This window comes from Mesoplodon bidens, assembly GCF_964165515.1.
Source record: "Mesoplodon bidens genome assembly, chromosome: 11".
Classification (NCBI taxonomy): domain Eukaryota; kingdom Metazoa; phylum Chordata; class Mammalia; order Artiodactyla; family Ziphiidae; genus Mesoplodon; species Mesoplodon bidens.
In genome coordinates this window covers 84,817,721-84,837,663 of record NC_138167.1, presented here as the reverse complement: position 1 = coordinate 84,837,663, position 19,943 = coordinate 84,817,721, and positions in this window count along the sequence as shown.

Sequence of the window (19,943 nt, the reverse complement as noted above, 5' to 3'; positions counted from 1 at the left end):
CATGGATGGACCTAGAGATTATCATACTAAGTGAAGTAAATTAGAAAAGAAAAGAAAAATACCATATATCACTTATATGTGGAATCTAAAATACAACAAATGAACTTATCTTCGAAACAGAAACAGACAAACATAGAGAACAGACTTACGGTTGACAAGGGGGAGGGAGAGTGAGGGAGGGATGGATTGGGAGTTTGGGATTAGCAGATGCAAACTATATTATATAGAATGGATAAACAACAAGGTCTACTGTATAGCACAGGGAACTATATACAATATCCTGTAATAAACCATAATGAGAAAGAATTATTTTTAAATTTTAATTAAAAAATAGTAAGGCCATCAGAATGACAGGTACACATGAAGAAATTTATCTATGAATTATGGTACCGACTGCCAAGGCCTGTTGAAGGCTCTGAGATTATGCCCCGCAAATTAAACTGTAAGCCTGCCACAGGTTCATGAATGCTGGTACAAGATGTGATATTCCTGCATCAGACACAAAAGAATTTACTACTCAAACCAATACCAGTAGCTAGAGTATCAGCACATTCTTGCACTGGTTCCCACAGTCCCAGTCCCCACAGGGTGACAGGAAAGGGGCCAGATAACACTTGCACAAGCACTGGTTTGCATGACAGGAGAGGAACCCTGACTTTTTCATAATCGGCAGCAAATAAACCTGTTCCTTTGCTGCAGAAGGAGGTAATACCTCTATTTTCCAAGGCCATTCACTATACAAACATCTTCGAAAAGAGTGTGGAACTAACACAATCAATGCCTCTGCTCACAAGACATGCAGAAATGTGAGGCCCATGGAAAACAGTCTCCCAACACCAACCATTCTGCTTGTTACAAAAGCACATGTTTGACATCTTTTTTTTTTTTTTTTTTTTTTGGCTGTGTTGGGTCTTTGTTGCTGCACGCGGGCTTTCTCTAGTTGCAGCAAGCAGGGGCTACTCTTCGTTGCGGAGCGTGGGCTCTAGAGTGCAGGCTCAGTAGTTGCGGCGCACGGGCTTAGTTGCTCCGTGGCATGTGGGATCTTCCCGGATCAGAGCTTGAACCTGTATCCCCTGCATTGGCAGGTGGATTCTTAACTGTTGTGCCACCAGGGAAGGCCCTGGCGACTATACCTCGATTAGACCCATGGAGTTTCATAACTGTTGCAGTTCCCAGAAATTATTTGCCAGGATCTTGGACTATTCCTTTTCAAAAAGGTCAGTTGTGCCACTATACTTGTCATATTTTCTACAGATCCTAATGGGTGAGGAGATTCTAGTAATAAAATATCCACACAAATGCAGTGTGGAAACTGACCAAGAGAGTCCAAAGTTAACATGCTATAAATGTACAATGTAGGCATTTACACCAGGAAGACTGTTGTATACAGTTTCCTAGAGCAAAATGATCTCAATAAACAGTTACGAGGCTTTTTTAAAAAGTCTGACTCTTAAAGTCCAGATTGAATCATACTGAATCCCCATCTGCTCATTAACTCTTGTGAGAGATCAACTAAAAGGAAAAGGAGTATTCTCTCTTAGGACCAATTTTCTTATAAGAATCTAAAATTTTGAGCTATGAGATGTATTTCCCAGTCCACCCTTTATTTGAACAGGAAATTAGACCTGAGTTTTACAATCATTACACATAGTACTTCTGAAATAAGAACACTATAAACATATTGTTCCTTTACCATAGACCAAAGTGATGAGATTATACACGTTTGTCCAACAGAATAATGATGATTCTTAATTGCACTCAAATCAAACTAAATATTGTGCATAATACATTCATGCTAAAATGACATGGAAGGGCAGATTGGTAGTTGTCAGTGGCGTGGGGTGGGACGGAGGAAGTGAAGGTGGTCAAAAGGTACAAACTTCCAGTCGTAAGATAAATGTCATTGGGATATAATATACAGCATGGTGACTATAGTTAACAATGCTGTTTTGTATATTTGAAAGTTGCTAAGAGAGTAGATCTGAAAAGTTCTCATCACAAGGAAAAAATTATAACTGTGTGATGATGGATGTTTACTAACCGTATTGTGGTAATCTTTTCACTATATACATGTATATCAAATCATTATGTTGTACACCTAACCTAAAACTAACAGTGTTATATGTCAATTATATCTGTTTTTTTTAATTTATTTATTTAATTTATTTATTTTGGGCTGTGTTGGGTTTTCGTTGCTGTGCGTGGGCTTTCTCTAGTTGCTGCGAGCGGGGGCTACCCTTTTGTTGCGGTGCGCGGGCTTCTCATTGTGGTGGCTTCTCTTGTTGCGGAGCACAGGCTCTAGGCGCACAGGCTTCAGTAGTTGTGGCTGGCAGACTCTAGAGCGCAGGCTCAGTAGTTGTGGCGCATGGGCGATCTTCCCGGACCAGGGCTCGAACCCGCATCCCCTGCATTGGCAGGCAGACCCCCAACCACTGCACCACCAGGGAAGCCCCTATATCTCAGTTTTTGAAAATAGAATAAGGGACTTCCCTGGTGGTCCAGTGGTTAAGAATTCACCTTCCAACATAGGGGACACAGGTTCGATCTCTGGTCGGTGAACTAAGATCCCACATGCCAGGGAGCAACTAAGCCTGCACGCTGCAAATAGTGAGCCCACGCGCTCTGGAGCCCACACGCCACAACTAAGACCCAATGCAGCCAAATAAATAAATAAAAATTTTTTAAAAATAAAAATAGAATGAAATGGGATCTGTAAAAAAGTAATAATATACCAAAGCATATCAGTCCCACTCACATTATCCCAGACTTATTACAACACAGCAAAGTGCCTGGCACATAGCAGATGTCATATAGTTGTCAAACGAATTAATGTATAAATGAATGAGCACACTTCTCTGTCATTTATACCTTGCTTCGTCCATTTCTTCCCAAGGAATACCGGTTTCTTCTCCTCTAACTCATCAATACTGTCCTAACTCATAAAACTGCACTAGCCCCTTCTTCCCAATGCCTCATGTGATTCTGAGTCTCACAGAACCACCTTCTGATCATTAAAAGCTTAATATGAGATTCAGAGATCTATGTTCAGAACATTCCTTGTAAGTATTTCTTTTGCCTGCTATAACTCTAGATAGTAGGCCCAAGTTACAAAAATTAAAACAACCAATTAAGCTTGAAGGCAAACCATTCTGTTCCCCATATCCATGGGTTTATAGTTGAATTCCATGCAAAACATTTTCATTGTCTTCCCCCTAAATCTTTTGAGTGTTGCTCTATCTAAGTCTTATAGTTTCCCATTTATTCCCACATGCCAATGCCATGCATCATTCATAAAAATGAAGCAGCAGCGAAGATTTGCTGCTTCAAAATGAGGACATACTGACTTTTTCCCAAATTCATTTTATCCAGGTATAAATGCCCAAATACTGACAAAAAGACACCGGAAAATGTGGTGTAATTGAGAACTGCATCTCATATATTGTTTTTTGACGATGTTTGTCCTTCAGGGTGCTATATATCTGTGTTCTGTAGTTTTGGATACACAGCCCTACAAAATTTGAAATAGAATTGTCTCCTAATTTCAATAAGGTTTGCTTTGGAAAATGGTTAGAAATAAACTCAAAAGAAATGTAACATTCAGTCAAATCAAAGGTTGGTTTCAAAAAAAAAATGTCATTCTCCTTCTTCGAATCTCATCTCTCTCTCTCTCTCTCTCTCTCTCTCTCTCTCTCTCTCTCACACACACACACACACACACACACACACACACACGCAAATATATGCCCTGGAGAATAATTACCAAGAGCTAAGCTCTAAAATTAAAGAATCCGTAGAAAATACAATGATGCACCTGAAAATAGTTTTCATTCTCTCCTTTGTGTGAAATTCAATTACACAGAAAGCAAACAAATGGAATAAACAATGAAAATGGCATTTGGGGGATTTTTTTTTAATTACTATAAACTGCACTCTCTAAAACAAAAAGACCACTTATGTAGCAATTGCATCTAATGACGTGCAATTATCTCCCGTCTGGCTATTCTTTTTTTTTTTTTTTCTGGCTGGCTATTCTTGATTTAAATAATGCTTTCCTTAGAGCCTCACACCACTAAACCCAGTCATTAACTCCTTTATAACAAGAAACTATTTCTCCCCATAAATGCAAACAATAGTAATCTTGCTCTTATCTTGATATTTCTGTCAAAAAAATACTTTTAAAATCTTTGACATTACTAAGAAAGATTCAATATGGTATTTACATCTTTCTAGAAATATTTCATCAAGCCCACTATGACCATTCTAAAATAGCAAAAATGAAAATTATGAAATCTTATTACTTTAACTTAATATTAATGTATTGCTTTAGAATAAAAAAAAAAAAGAAGCTACTCTCATGTACAAATGCAGCCCTGATAAAAATACCAAAGCATACATCTACCAGATTAATCCTCTAGTAAATTAAAATACTAAAATTCTTCTTTGAATTCCTTTAAATAACAATATCTCCTTATACTTAAGGAGATATTTTTCATCTTTTGCTCCAAAAGATGAAAAAAATAATGAACTAATTTAACACATTTCTGGACAACACATGTCCAGGAGTTAGATAACTCTATATAACTCTCTCTATATATAAATATAACTATATATACATGTAACTATATATTCTATATGTATAGAATTTATATAACTATATATATTTATATATGTATAAATAATAATATATAATCACTTATATAAGTATTTGTATATATTTATATTATATATAAATTAAATATATATAAGTATATATATGTGTGTGTGTGTGTATATATGTATATATATATATATATATATATATATATATATATATATATATATATATATATTCACTGTCTTAACCTATGTCATTTGGGCTTGAACTGATAAGGTATATAAATGACTTACCATAGATGCCCCACTCTTCCCAAGTAAATTTAACTGTTTTAATAGGAAACAATCCCTTGAGCCAAAAAGAACTTAAATATCAATGACAAGCTTGTGGTGACATTTTAAACTCTTCTGCCACATGGAAAACAGACTCTACCATCCACCTTCTCCCACACCTCAAAACAGTACTACATATTTGTGAAAGCTTTGGAGTTCCACCTATATACACCTAAGACAGTGGGACAGTCAGATGGCAGACCTCACCAGCTGCCAGTCCTCCTTCTGGAGACAATGTAGTATGGTGGAAAGTGCAATGGGTTCTGGGGTCCACAAACCTGGAATCCAATCCATTTGCTAATGTTGAGTCTTGGGCTAGTTGCTTTCTATCTCTGTGAGCTTCAGGTGTCCTCATCTGTAAAATGAAGAAAACAGAACCACTCTCCAGGGGTTGTAGTGATGGTAACACATACAGAGCTTCAGGCCAAGTACATGACAGAGAAAGGTAAGCATGAGGAAACCCTCCTGGTAGAGGAAGTAGGACAGGTTCCAAAGTTTGAAGCAGTGAAAGGAAGTATTTGTGAGATCTCTGAAAACTTTGCCTTGGGCTAGTTCTGAACATCACTATTAAGGATGGAAATTATTTTTTTCATGCATTAATTCATCTGTTAGGTACACAATTACTGAACTTCTTATCTAGGCCAACAAGGGAGACAGACCCATATATAGTTAACTATAAGACACAGATGCTATTACTGGTGAAAGAATGACGGGAAGGCTAGAGATGACAGTCAACAGGGTCCTAAATAACTATAAGACACAGATGCTATTGCTGGTGAAAGAGTGAAGGGAGGGCTAGAGATGACAGTCAACAGGGTCCTAAAAACAACAGGGGACACTTCAGGTCAAGTCACATAAAGTCAGAGAGGGATTAGTAGAAAGACATTGAAGGGAAGCTTCAGGGCCACATACAAGTGGTTCACACCAATCTCTCTAGGAATATGAAGCAGACAGCAATTGCACCTGGAGATCTGTTGGGTGGTCTCTCCATCGTCATTGTGGCAAGGACTCAGAAGGGGAGTGGTCTGGGAAGTGGGTGCATTCAGGTCACAAGGGGTTCTAGGCTTGCTTCCAGACCAGCTGGACCATCACAACATGAATGGCCTTAGACACCACCAATTCAAGAGGGCAGATTAGTTAGAAAGAAGAACCTGCAAGGGATAAAGAAGATTTCTATTAATATATCCTTCCAGATAGGATGAGGGAATCAGATTTATTGTATATTTGATAATATGAATAACCAGTCTAAAAGCTTCAAATATAAATTAGAATAGAATGATGAATGATAAAGCGATGGTTTCTTCTGTTTGATTCTATACATTCCTGACTGTGTTGTTGATGATGATGATAACAAATAATAGCAGTTACCATATCCTGTGTATTTCCTATGTGTCAGGCAATGATTTAAGTGCTTAATATTTATCTTTCACAACAGCCCATGAGACAGACAGTATTACTATCCCCACTTAACAAATGAGCAAGTGTAGAAACTGAGAGGTTAAGTAACTAGCCGAAGGCCACACAGATAGTAAGCAGTAGAGCTGGGTTTCAGACACAGAACTGCCTACAACTCCAGAACCTCCACTCTCTCCTACTGCCTACATGCTTAATGAATCTCTAAATGGCTCTGTGGACATTCCAAAAACAAGAACTTATCAAAGTGCTATTTACTAATCTCTATTATCATAGAAATATTACTAACATTACTATGAAAGTAATAAATTTCTATGTCTTAAGAGTTTTAGGTCTCAAAGTGACCTTTGAGGTAAATTCAAGCAACCCTCAATTCTACAAATAAGGATCTGAGCTATCCCAAGTTTAACTGAGCTATAATGAAAATACCAATGGTTCTCATTAAAATGTTAGACAAGGTAGATCTCTTTGTTTATATTTGTTGATAGTGATGATAATTACAGTTTGAAATAAAATGACAATGTACTAACAGGATAGTATCAGCCTACCCTGGGATTTGACACAAAAGGTTGGAGTGTTTTCAAACCTCATTAACTAACTTTGTTGCTGGACAATGTGGCAACTCAAGCGGCTTCCTGGACGCTGGCTATTTGGCTCTCTCTTAATCATTCTGAAAATATCAAAGGTATGTCCTGGTTTATAGTACCCTTACTGGATTAATTTTTATTGAAAAACCTGGTCATCCAAAATTGAATTTTTTTCCTCAAGCAGAAGCAAAACCTTTCTAAGAGTAATTGAAAATAAACGCCTTACTCAAAAAGCAATTACAGAATAAGACCAGTGTCAATCATTATAGAATAAGGCCATTGGCTAAAAGTAACAGAGACAGAAAGTTTGGCTGGTGGCTTTTTTTATTGATTTATTTTTTATCCTCCCATCTTTAATAGGATAATTTTTTTTCCATAATCAGTTTACTGGTCATTTGGAAAATATATTTTTTTAAGAAAAAACCATTTACTTTCACTGTAAAATGACAAAATGAAATCCTCAGAAGAAGTCTTCAACCTCATTAATAATTTAAAAAAAACAGACTAAAATGAGATATCATGTTTATACTATGAAATTGACTAAGATAAAAGACTTTTCCCCCCCAATTCTTAATGTTGGTGGGGGTGTGAGAAAACAAGCTTAACAAGTTTTAACAATACTAGGAAATAAACTAAGGCAGTCTTTCTGGAGGCCATTTGGCAATATTCCTTACAGTGTGGTTTTTTTGTTTGTTTTTTTACATTTTGGCCCTGCCACGTGTCATGTGGGATCTTAGTTCCCCAACCAGGGATCAAACCCCGGCTCCCTGCAGTGGAAGCACGGAGTCTTAACAACTGGACCGCCAGGGAAGTCCCTACAGTGTGTTTTTTTTTTAAATATGCACTTTACACAGCAATGCCACTTCTAGGAATGTAAATTCATGTTGCCTTGTGTGCAAAGTCTTGCCTATAATGATATCGATATATGGGATGTTCATTATAGCAAGGAAGGAAGGAAAGAAGGAAAGGAGGGAGAGAGGAAGAGAGAGAATTAAAGAAATCAAAATATCCATCAATAGGAACTGCTTAACTAAATACGGTGCAGTACATTTGTAAAAAAGCAGTATTATTTTTCCATTAAAAGTGATGTTGTGGATAAATATATTGAAATGGAAATGGATCACAAATGTTACTAGTTTTTTCTTTTTTAAACAATACAAAACTCTATGTAACTGTATGCTTCCACTTATATGAACTTTAAGAACAGGCAAAACCAATCTGTAGCAATAGATATCAGAAGAGTGTTTGCCTGGGAGGGTGGAGAGCAGATGAAGAGAGCAGACTGATTTGAAAAGAGGTAAAGGAACTTTCTGGATTGATGGAAATGTTCTAACCTTGGAATACGGATGGAGTGGGAGGAGGAGGAACAGGGTGAGTACACATTCATCAAAACTCATCAAAATATACACTTAACATCTCTACATTCCACTTTACGTAAAGTATACCTCTATTTAAATAAGGAACAAAACCTCTAAATGTACATGATCTCAATTTTATAATGAAAACAATGTTTATATATGTACATGCAGAAAAGGATTTGGAGAGGATTTTTGGGTGGTGGAATTATGTTTGTTTAATTTTTTTCTTTTTTTTCAACTTATCAACCAGCATTTTAATAGTTAAAAAAAGCCCAAATATACAAACATATTCAAATGTGCTACAATGACCCTCTCTTGCCCTTAATCTAGATTTTCCTTCCCACTACCTCAAAGGGTAGTGTGTGGAGTACCCAAAGCATCAAGGAGCCACCTTGAGGTTCACAGAGCCCTATGTTTCCATGGAGGGATGCCACTGAGTATCCCTCCCTGGTGGAGGTCCTTCATGGTTTGCACTCGCTGGTCACTTGTTTTATCTTTCAGATAGCTTCATAAGCCAAAGTCACACCAAGAATTTGGTCATTTTGAGGCATGCTTTAAGTAGATCTTTTTTTTTTTTTTTTGGCCGAGCCACACGCACGTGGGATCTTATTTTCCCCATTGCCCCCTGCAGCGGAACTGTGGGGTCTTAACCACTGGACCGCCAGGGAAGTCCCAAGCAGATCTTATTTATAGAACCCAAACCCCTCTGAGGTCCAGAGGAGGAAGCTTCAAATCACAGAAGGCAAAGCAAATGTTTTATGGCATGTGTCCTGCCAAGCTTCTAAGAATAGTTATGCCATTAGTTCCAACCCCATAAGCAGCTCAGCCTGAGCCCCACCTCCCCCAGTAAGCCTATTACAGATAAATTAACCCATCATTATGGGACAGGGAAGCCTTCTGTGCCAGGTGTGCTCATGGCCAAGGCTGGGTGTCTGCCACCTCTGGATGGTAGCAGCTCATGTTCACATGCAGCCCAGGAATCTCAGCATGGGCTGCTGGGTGGTTAACCATGCAGGCACAATTACCTCCTAACAATAATAGCACAAACCACCTTGGGGAAGTTAGTTGATGGGCGAAGAAGATGAGACAAAATTACATTCCTCCTCCTTAAAACCCCTGCATGATGGATACAAATTGAGAACTGAGGTAGGTGGGAACAAGTGAAAACAGAAATCCAGCCTTTCCTTGGGATACAGCCAAGGAAGCTGGTGAACAAACAGTACTAAAAGAAGTTTGCACTCAACAACCTGGCTTGGATCCGGACAAGGATGCCCACAGGATCCATCTAACTAGCCCACTGGACAGCTTGCCAAAGATGTCCCACAGGACCTCAGACTCACCTGGTCTCAAATTGAACATCCTTGCACTGCCTCTACCATGCTACTTCTTTTGCAAAGTCCCAATCTCAGTAAATGACACCCCAATCTACCCCTTTACCAGAGCAGAACCTAGAAGCCATTTTATACCTCCTCTTCTTTCATCTTCCACACGATCCGTTACCAAGTCCTATAGATTCTATCTTCTAAATAATCTTTCTGACCAGCCTTTCCCTCCAGTTTGTGCCACCAACTGTCACAAAACTTGTTCTCTGCTTTACTGCATGGTTGACCTTCCCAAATTACAAATGGCATCATGCCATTGCCCTATTCCAGTCCTTCCTTTGCTCTCCATCGTCTACCCAGAGGTTTCTTGAGACAATGCCTTCACTACCAGGTATTTAAATACCTTCACTGCTCTGTATTTAAATATGTGAAGTCATGCGATTTGATATAGCCAAGTAAGAGGCACCAAGGACCTGGAAAAGACCTGTCCCACTTAAAGGCGTTCAAACCTAAAACTATTTTACAACAGCTGCACTGGCTCAGTAAAACTCTTTCTGAAGTCATTTTGATACTCCTGTCTACACAACAGAGTCCAAACTCACTAGCCTGCATTTAAGTCTGTGAGGTAGCTAGTGTCTGCTTCTTTGGCCTTGTCTTCAGCTATTCTCAGCAAGCAGCTTTCGTTTTCCTGAAGATTCTCTTTCACACAGCAGTGCTTTTGAACATGACCTTCCCTTAGCCTGGGCCCGTCTTCTTTCCCTATCTTGCCTGGACACTCTCATCTTAAGACCTCTGCTGCCAGCCTTCCTGGAGACCCGGGGAGAGTAGTACTCTGGACATACATCCACTATTGTTCTACATCCATTATTGTTCTTCTTTCTCAACCTGCAACCATTTATTTTTCTTCCCTACTAGACAGTACTTAGGGGACTTGTCTAAAATTGCACAAATTATATGCTACAAAATAAACAGCAAAGGCAAAATTTTCCTAGAGACAGTTTTCCTCCTCAACATTTTTTTTAATTTATTAATTTATTTATTTACTTTTGGCTGCGTTGGGTCCTCGCTGCTGCCCTGCGGGCCTTCTCTAGTTGCAGTGAGCGGGGGCTACGCTTCCTTGCGGTGCACAGGCTTCTCATTGAGGTGGCTCTTGCTGCAGAGCACAGGCTCTAGGCGTCCGAGCTTCAGTACTTATGGCACATGGGCTCAGTAGTTGTGGCTCACGGGCTCTAGAGCGCAGGCTCAGTAGTTGTGGTGCATGGGCTTAGTTGCTCCATGGCACGTGGAATCTTCTCGGACCAGGGCTCGAACCCATGTCCCCTGCGTTGGCAGGTGGATTCTTAACCACTGCGTCACCAGGGAAGTCCTCCTCCTCAACATTTTAAAGATTGAGAAAATACTGTTTGAATATCACAGAACACATTTTTTTTTTTGGTGTTAATTTTTGGTGTCCTTAGAGAGCTAATGGAGATTTTAGGGGGCCTCCGAATATGCACTACTCTATGTCTTTAGACAGTCTCTGCCCACAAAACCTTTAGTGAATATGATAGTGCAACAATCTTATGCCAGAAAAGCTGCTTTAGGCCTTGATCAATTTCACAAAATGTTAACTGGGTAATATTAATTATTATCGTGAATTTTTAGTCTTCAAAAGAGAGAAAGGAAGAAAGAAACTGTCACATGCTCCAGTACCTTTTAAAAAGTCACTCTAAGAAATAAAAGGGAACTCGACTCCATTCCCACAACTGGGTCACAAGCTCCATTGGCTGAAGTAGTTGAGTGCTCAGTCACATGAAATAGTTCTATTTCTCAGAACTTGTCCAAAGGGATCTCTCCTACCTGCAGAGATAGAAGTATGGAAAAAAGAATCTTTCCAATACCTTTAAGTTTGACCTGCTTCCTTTTTTTCCTCCCTTCCTGTCCATTGATTTAAGTCATCGGAGAGGCATGGAAATAAAATGGGAAGTCGGAAAGGGAAGAGGTAGTGAAGGATGAAGGGGAGGGCAGTAATGGGGGGGCTTTCGAGGTATCTATGCCTGCAGTGGCGAAGGTTAAATGAGGTCAACCACAAAGCTACAGTAACCTCACCACTTCCTACTTTGCACATAACAGGCTGAGCTCTAGCTCTGACTTAAAGGTGAATGGTCTGGAGAGAACTCATTCGTTGTACACCAGTTCCTTCCAGAACTTTTAAAAATCATTATTGTTGGGATTACACATGCTTTTATTCTTATTAACCAGTGTGAAAGCAATTAAGATTTGGCTGGGGGAAGAAATACAGAGACACTCTATTCTAACATAAAAACGAACATGCTCATGATAGAAAACTGGGAAAATACAGAAAAGTGTAAAGAAAAAAACTCCACCTATACTCAAGGATCTGTATATGACTATATTGTATGTACTTTTTACACTTCAACTTTGTAACAAGTTCTTGCCTTGTTTTTAGAAACTACTTAAAGTTTTTTATAGTTACACAGTAAACTTTGAAGTGGATATTGTAATTTATATAACCATTTCTCTACTACTAGACATTTTGGTTTTTTTCAAATATTTTGGAATAATAATATGGATTTAACCCTTTTAAAAGCTCTCAATACCAGCAATGAGTAAACGAGAACTCCTCCAAGAAGGTGTAGGCAGCAGTAGGAGAAAAGTTTAGATACTGTAGCCACTGGTTTCCTTTAGCCAAGAAAAACAGGTACAATATCATGAATTATGGACAAAAGCAGGAAATACTCTGAAATTTCCTCAAGAAAAATGTATTTAAGCTTCTGTTGACTTGAAGGTAGGACCAGTTCTAGGAAGGCTTTGGGGGAAGAGAGGAATGTTGAACAAGGAGTACAAATAAATGAGAGGCGGTGTAAAGACATGCAGTTGGGAAAAAGAAAACTCAGGCTCTCATGTGACACCTCGCAGAGTTTTTCTCCCATCGCTGCTTTTGATGGTGACTAGACTGTCTGATAAGCTTTGCCACAAGTCCTTAGGTGGAACACTTTCTTAAACAAAGAACTTTAACAGCCATTTGTTGACAGCAATCTCCTTTCTACCCTGTCTTTTCACCACATCATTCACCTTTTCCTATGCTCTTTAAACTTTACCAGCAACAGAGTAGGGGGCAGATGTTATTGCACAGAATCCACATAGCTGGAATCACACTGTGGGAAGGAATGCTTTGAAAGTGATATAGAATTTAGGGTCTCCCTAAAATCTAATTTCCCTGGATTTTTGTGGCAGTCTGGGGAAAACAAAATGCTATTTTCATTATACTTTCACTTGATTTTCACTTAAATCAAGTTTTTTTCTTTAAAGTTACCTTAAAATTTTGAGTTCATTCTGTTTTGCCAAAAGTGTTTCCAATTATTATCACTGTTCGTCTTCACAAAACCCTGAGAGATGGGTAGGCAGGTATTAATACCTCCATTTCAGAAAGAAAAAAACAGATGAAGAAAATAAAGGCACTGCCACCAGAACCCAGATGTCTTGTCTTTTGGCCCAGTGTGCCTTTTCCTACAGACTGTCACAGTGGCTTTGGCAAATGGTATTGTTAGAAAGCCTATGGAGACATGGCTTGTGCTTCTGTGATCAGATATCTCAAAATGGTTTTGTACTTCAGTTTCAAATCTAACATATAAACCCTGAGTATTTTCCTCAAGCACATACTGATGTATTCTGTCTTAAAACATCCCTAAGTTTCTTCAAATGTCAATTTAAAAATTTTCTCATCTAATTAACCTACATATAAGTAGGAATCAAAGATAACTTTACCATTAATTTTTCCAAAAAGTTAAAAGGGATAAAAATGATTCTTCACATATAGTACCATATTTGAAAAACTATGGTTGACATTTAAATGGCAAACAAAACTAGGAAATGCAAGTGTGTCTCTTAAATATAGAAAAAAACAGTATGTGTGGCTTAAATAAGTGAATATTTATCCTAACATTACCAAACTCTGTCAAATAAGATAGAACAATACTTTTTTTTTTGATGACTAGATACATACAGGTTCAGCCTGAAAAATTCATCAATAGAAAATGCATCTGTGTACGGATGTTTGCCTTTTAAACTAATGTGACTTTTATAGAAAACTGGAATACAGAGGACTCTTGGAGAACAGAAAACTGAAATAGAAGACATCTTCTATACACAACGCTTTAATGTATTACTAATTTTCTTTTCAAAAATGAAAGGAAAAGTGATCATGAAAGCTGCTTTCATTAGCGATGGGGGGAGTCTGTGTGTGCGTGCATGTGTGTATGCACATGTGTGTTATTGTTGAAGAGCAGTTTCCAAGAGCCTTCAACTAGCCTCTGAATGTGGTTATAATCTGGCACTTGACCACGTTGAATTAAACACTCTACTCTATACTGCTATACTACTTTGTACTGTTTCATGTTTCCTGGAAAGACTGCAAGTATCTTTGAAACTGGAGGGAAGGGGGCAGGGCACAACCTTTGAAAAAATGACACAGCCTGAGGACATGACATAAACTGATTAGAACCAAATGGGTCCAGGATGGCAGACAAGTCCACTTCCACTAGACCTTGAGGCTCAGTATAAGCTCACTGTAACACATTAGCAGGCTAAATGACATACCCACAGGCACCATGACAGTTCCAAGGCCGACCGTAAAGGTCAAAAAGTGGGCAGTGGCCTAATTCCTGGAAATCCCTCCCCTTCCTGAAATAGCTGGAATACTCCTCCCACTCATTAGCCTATGAAATTACCCACCCCTATAAAAACTGACGACCCCATACCCTGGTGCCTTTCTCACCTTCTGAGATGGCTCACACTCCGTCTGTGGAGTGTGTTTCTCTCTAAATAAATCCAATTCTTACCTATCACTTGGTCTCTCACTGAATTCTTTCTGCAATGAGACATCAAGAACCTGAGTTTCATTAAGTCCTAAAACCAGGTGTGCGATCTCAGTTGGAAGACTGTGGGTTTTGGCCGGGTTTGAGTCCCAGCCGCATGGGTTCAAGTCCCAATCTGGGTTTTGGCTGGGTTTGAGTCCTGGCACGTGGGTTCAAGTCCCAATCTGAGGTGTATGATTTCCTCTTCAGGTTAAGAACTCTGGCTTCTATATCTTTTGTATCCTCCACAATGCCTGCCACAATGTCTGTATTGCATTTTAAGAAATAAATTCATCCAGTGTTCCATGAGAACCAGTCCTATTAACCATCCAATCTTAGAAATAAATTATTCTCATTCTCTGAACTATAAAACCAAAGGTTATTATTATTTTGTGGAACATCTTGACTCTACAATAATCTGCATTTGTATATGGTTTCAAGAGGATGATGATGACGATGATGACAATGATGATGATGATAAATAATCACTTTTCTGTGGTCACTCCCTGAAGGTTTTAAAGCCTCAGACACAGTTTGTAAATGTAATGGCGGTAGTAAGAAAGTAACAGAAAGCAGGGAGTCCCTCATCCTTGAATCTCTTGTAAGTTGTCCATAGGGTATGGAGAGACCCCTTAGGAAGGAGAGTTGGAGTAATCACATAGTTATCTGGGAGCTCAGACACATTAACTCATACTAATATATAACTGTTACTGGGAAACTTCTTGTCTTACCCAAATCTAAAATTAATTCCTTTTCACGTGACAGGTATTTACTAAAACTGCCTTCGTTGTGTTCTATCTGTTCCTCTTTCCTCGTTCTAGACAATTTCTGTCCCTACATCTGGATTCTGATTTACAAGCTTATGACCAACCCATGACTGTAATATCTTATTATTGAACCCCACATCTGGGTTACTGACAGTGTCACCTGATTCCAACTTTGACTCTAGCTTCCTAACAAAAGATTCAGACTCCTATTGCCTTTGTCCGTGATTTTTAGGTGGGTCCGTTTCAGGTAGTAGTTCTTACTCCTATTGAGGGGTTCCCTGAAAAATGTATGAAAGCTGTGAACTCATCCCCTGTAAAAAAAGATATATATGTACACAAACACACAAAGATCTGCATATAATTTCAAGAGATTCATGATTCTTTAGAGGCTCCTTTTGAGGGATATCTACTGGTAGGTTAACCTATAGTATAAAAAAAAAAAAAAACCTGCATCTGTTTTAGTCACTACAAACAGATGCAATTAACCTTTGCTGGAGTCTGAGAAAAGCTAGTGCTTGTCTTCATCACTCCCAAGATTTTCCTCCTAAAAAAATCACCAAAGTAATATACGTACATTGTAGAAATGTTGGAAAGTGAGGAAAAGCGTAAATAAGAATTTTCAAATCACTCAGAATCCCAGCACTAAAGATACCCAATTGTCAATATTTTAGTGTACTAATTTCCAGTCTTTTTAAATTCATATGTGTTAGACTTTCACAAAATCCTTCCTTCAAATTCTCCTTCACTTTTATATAAGAATCTGTTGTGCATTCAAAGACTTAGTTCAATCTTCAGGTGTATAAGAAACTTCCAGGTTGCCTAGGAATTGTCCCAGGCCTGCAAAGTTTTGAGCTCTGAGTACAAATTTACCTCCCAGTTATCTTTATCTAAACAAAACATGGTCTCTAGATGAAGGTTAGGCGTCCAACAGAGATTGCTATTGTGTCTTCTGGTTATTAGTTCTGCCATCAATGTTTGTCACTATGATGATAATTATAGTTCTGGAATCCTGAGTTCAACTCTTATCTCCACTGCCACCTTCTAATTTTGTGAACTGGATAAATTACTTAACTCATCTGTGCTTCAATATTCTCATCTGTAAGATGGGAATGATGATGGAGAATAAATGAGTACGTGGAAAGTATGTAGAACAGACTATTACCCAGGAAGCACTCAATAGATACCAGCCATCACTGTTACCATTTATATATTGTTGTTGCTTCCATTCCTCCATGATGTTTTCTGCGTTGTTAGTTCTACTGTCACTGTGGATTGAAGAGGTAAAGACTCCCCTTTTTAAACATGATCACAGCCCCCCAAAGTAACAATAGTTGCTTAACATAAAATATTCGGTGTTCATATTCCCTAACTGTCTTCCAAATGTCTTTTGTTGTTGTTTGTTTGAATCTAGAGCAAAACAAGGTCTACACATTGCAACTGATTAACATGCATTCTCTTATGAGCAAACATTCTTTTTTTAGTCTTTATCCCCAAACAAAAATGCAGAATTTGTTTTTGTTTATGTAGCAAAAAACAACCTTCTTCGAATGAAGCAGAAGTTCAAAATGCTGTCCTGGAGGAGTCGGTGAAAATGTCAAGTCATCGCCTTTACTGAGGAGATAAGCACTTGGCATATACCTTTCTCTGAATGATAAAGAAGGAAAGGAGGAAGTGTGCTTCCCGGTAAGCTTTTTTATTAGCCACAGAGAGCTGAATACAAACATGATGCTCGTGAAACAAAGTGCCCTACAGTAAACAGAAATTGAGGAAATAGAAAATGGATTGTAAATCTGGAAACCATTTCTCTATTTCAGTGAAAGAGAAGATTATAAATGGCCAAACCAAATAGTCTGCTTTTAAAGTTTTGCAAACGCTGGTTGGATTGATGAATCCTTCTTAGGATTTTTAATCCTAAAGCTTGAATCTAATTTAAAGCTTTTGAATTTTCAAACTTTGCTCACTCCATTCTAGTCTGTGCCTTTGGTAAAAGAAAACAAATCACTTTAGGTGATATAAAATTAATCAAGAGTTCCACTTTCGTGCCTCATTGTAAGACTGTCTCTTACAGATTCCACCTTAAACAAAGCCCCTTTTTCATTTTAAAATGGAAAGAAATCTCAGAATACAACACACACAAAATAGTAATTACCACGTAATAGAAGAAGCAGGATAAGCACACAGTAATACAGTGCAGGAGTTAAGAATGTGGGCTGCAAAGAGAGAACGCTGCCCTCTGTTTCTTTGCCTGTAAAATGAGGACAATAAATAGAAGCTGTTTCATAGGGCTGCTGCTAGGATCACCCATGAGATCATGAGAAGCACCCAGCACTGGCTAACACTCTGTAACGGCTGGTTATTATTATGATGAGAAAGACACAGGAAGGGATCTTTGGTCACAATTGGTTTTATCAGGAGAGGAGCTGACTTCATGGTAGCAGTGTGAGTCAGTTACCAGAGAAGGCAGCAAGCTCCCTGCACACATCCCTGTCACACCGCCTCCAAGACACTCTACTACTATTAACAATACATTGTTTAAAAAACCCAGGTAAAAGAACTATCCTACACAGGCAGTGTTAAACGGTTTCCCTCTCTGGTGTTCTAAACATTCGAAAATAGTACAAGAAATGGCTCTGTGTATAGTAAGTTCTAGGTAAGACAATACTGTGGTAAGTGAACTAAACAGAAATTAACCTGAAATTGGACTCTGATCCCCTAGGGAACCCGCCGGTGCAGCCCCGTCCTTACTGGCCCTGAGGAGGAAAAACAACCTTGCTTCCATCTCCACTGTGATCTGACTAGATATGATCTAAGCTCTGAACAGTGCATTTCAGATGATGCATAATGAGCATTAGACAACACTAAGCAGGAAGCTTCAGGCTGGGGTGTGCACCCTAATACTGAGGAACTGACACAGGAAAATGAAGACCTAACATTTGTAATTCAGCCTTTCACTATTCTCTCATTTCAGTCACACAAGTTTCCTTTTCTGTTAGATCCCTCTCAAATAATTGCAATAATATAGTAAGTTAATCAGTTAACAAAAAGGGGAGGGGGTAGTTATTCATAGTATCAAAACATTCTTCATTCTAAATGATTTGTTGCATAATTCCTTTTAAACAGACCTTCCCTCACAGTGTGAGAACCCACAGACCTCCCCAAGCGCCTGGCCCTCTCCATTACTCCTCTAGTCCTTGAGAAAAGGAGGGAGAAAGAGATCTCCAATGAAAAGTTCCTCGTTAATAACTTAATCTTATGTTTCTTTAAATGCTTTCTAGTTTTAAAGGATTTTCAGACCCACCGTGATATCGTAGTTAAGCTTTGTACAAGGTGGTATAAATCATATTATACCCACTTGAGAGGTGAGAAAAGCTATATATAGTAATTGGGTACATGTGAGACCGGAACTCAAGATCTTTTCAACCAAGCCCTATGGTCTGGAGCTGGAAGCAAGTGGCCCTGTTCTCCTGCTCACTAGTTTCATGCTGCTGCCTTTCCTGCCTTCGGTGAGTTGGTTCCAGGCGTCTCCTCCTTCCTCCCCAGTTAATTCTGATTCATGCTTCGGCTCATGTAATTACTAAAATGGGAAGGACTGGAGTGAACCAGCATGCAGTCCATCAGCATTTAGTGAACGCCAACTAGAAGCCAGACCTCTGAAGAGTTTTAAGCAAAGAGAGACGTAATCTTCCTTGTCACTTAAAAAGACTACATACAGTGAGACTATCACTTTATCAATTTGAGCCAATTATCTAAAAATAATATTTGCATATTAGCTGTACTGGGGTCCCTAGCTAGCTGTGCTCTATCTGGAAATAAACTTCAAGTGGTTTCTTTAAGAAAACTAAGGCTTAGAAAATGTCTCTGCACAGACTTGATAAGGTTTCCAATTGTACCTTGGTAAAAATCTCATTTCTTAAATCACTTATTCAACATTAAGTCATTGTACAAACTTGCACCTGATGCAAGAAGATGAGTTAGATGCAACAGTCCTTGACCTAAAGGAGGTCAGAGCCTAGAAAAAGAAGACCAATGCCCACTTTGAGCTCTCCAGGGGCCCCCAGGCTCTGAACAGTCAGCCCCCACAGTTCCCTGGGCCAGAGATGGAACCCACCTCCCCACACCCGTGGTGCAGGCACACTGGCCTTTTTCCTTCATTTCTATAAACTCTCCTCACTCCCTCCCCCTCTGGACTTTGCGTTAAGTCCCAGTTCCCCCAGCCTTAAAACTGCACCAGGCTCCCAGTCTACTTAGCTCCTCCTTCAACCTCAGCTCCTGCCCTGCTTCCTTCTCTGACTTGCAGATCTGGTCAAATCTCCCCATTAAACCCTCTACCACCTGAGACCTTGTCACATTTGTAGTTTCACACGTACTTGTGTGATTGACTGTCTGCTCTCAGGTGCCTACGTTCCTGGCACGGCAGGGGCTGGTTTTAGATGCCAGCGCCTGGCACTCAGTAGGCCCTCCAGGAATGAAGACTGAACTGTCAAATGGGGCTGGACCTAAGCGGCCCGGGCTCTGTGGACAGGACAGGATGGAGGGGGTGAGGGGCTCCCCTGAGCTTCCTTACCACCTTCCTTAACACTAAGACAGGCCTCCTGGCTCCCATCTTGGCGCTTGCATGAAAACGTAAAAGTTGTTTGTCCCAAGTCCCCGAGAGACTGTACTCCCCTAGAGAGCAGACATTCCACTCTATTTAGCGTTGTGACCCCAGCACCTG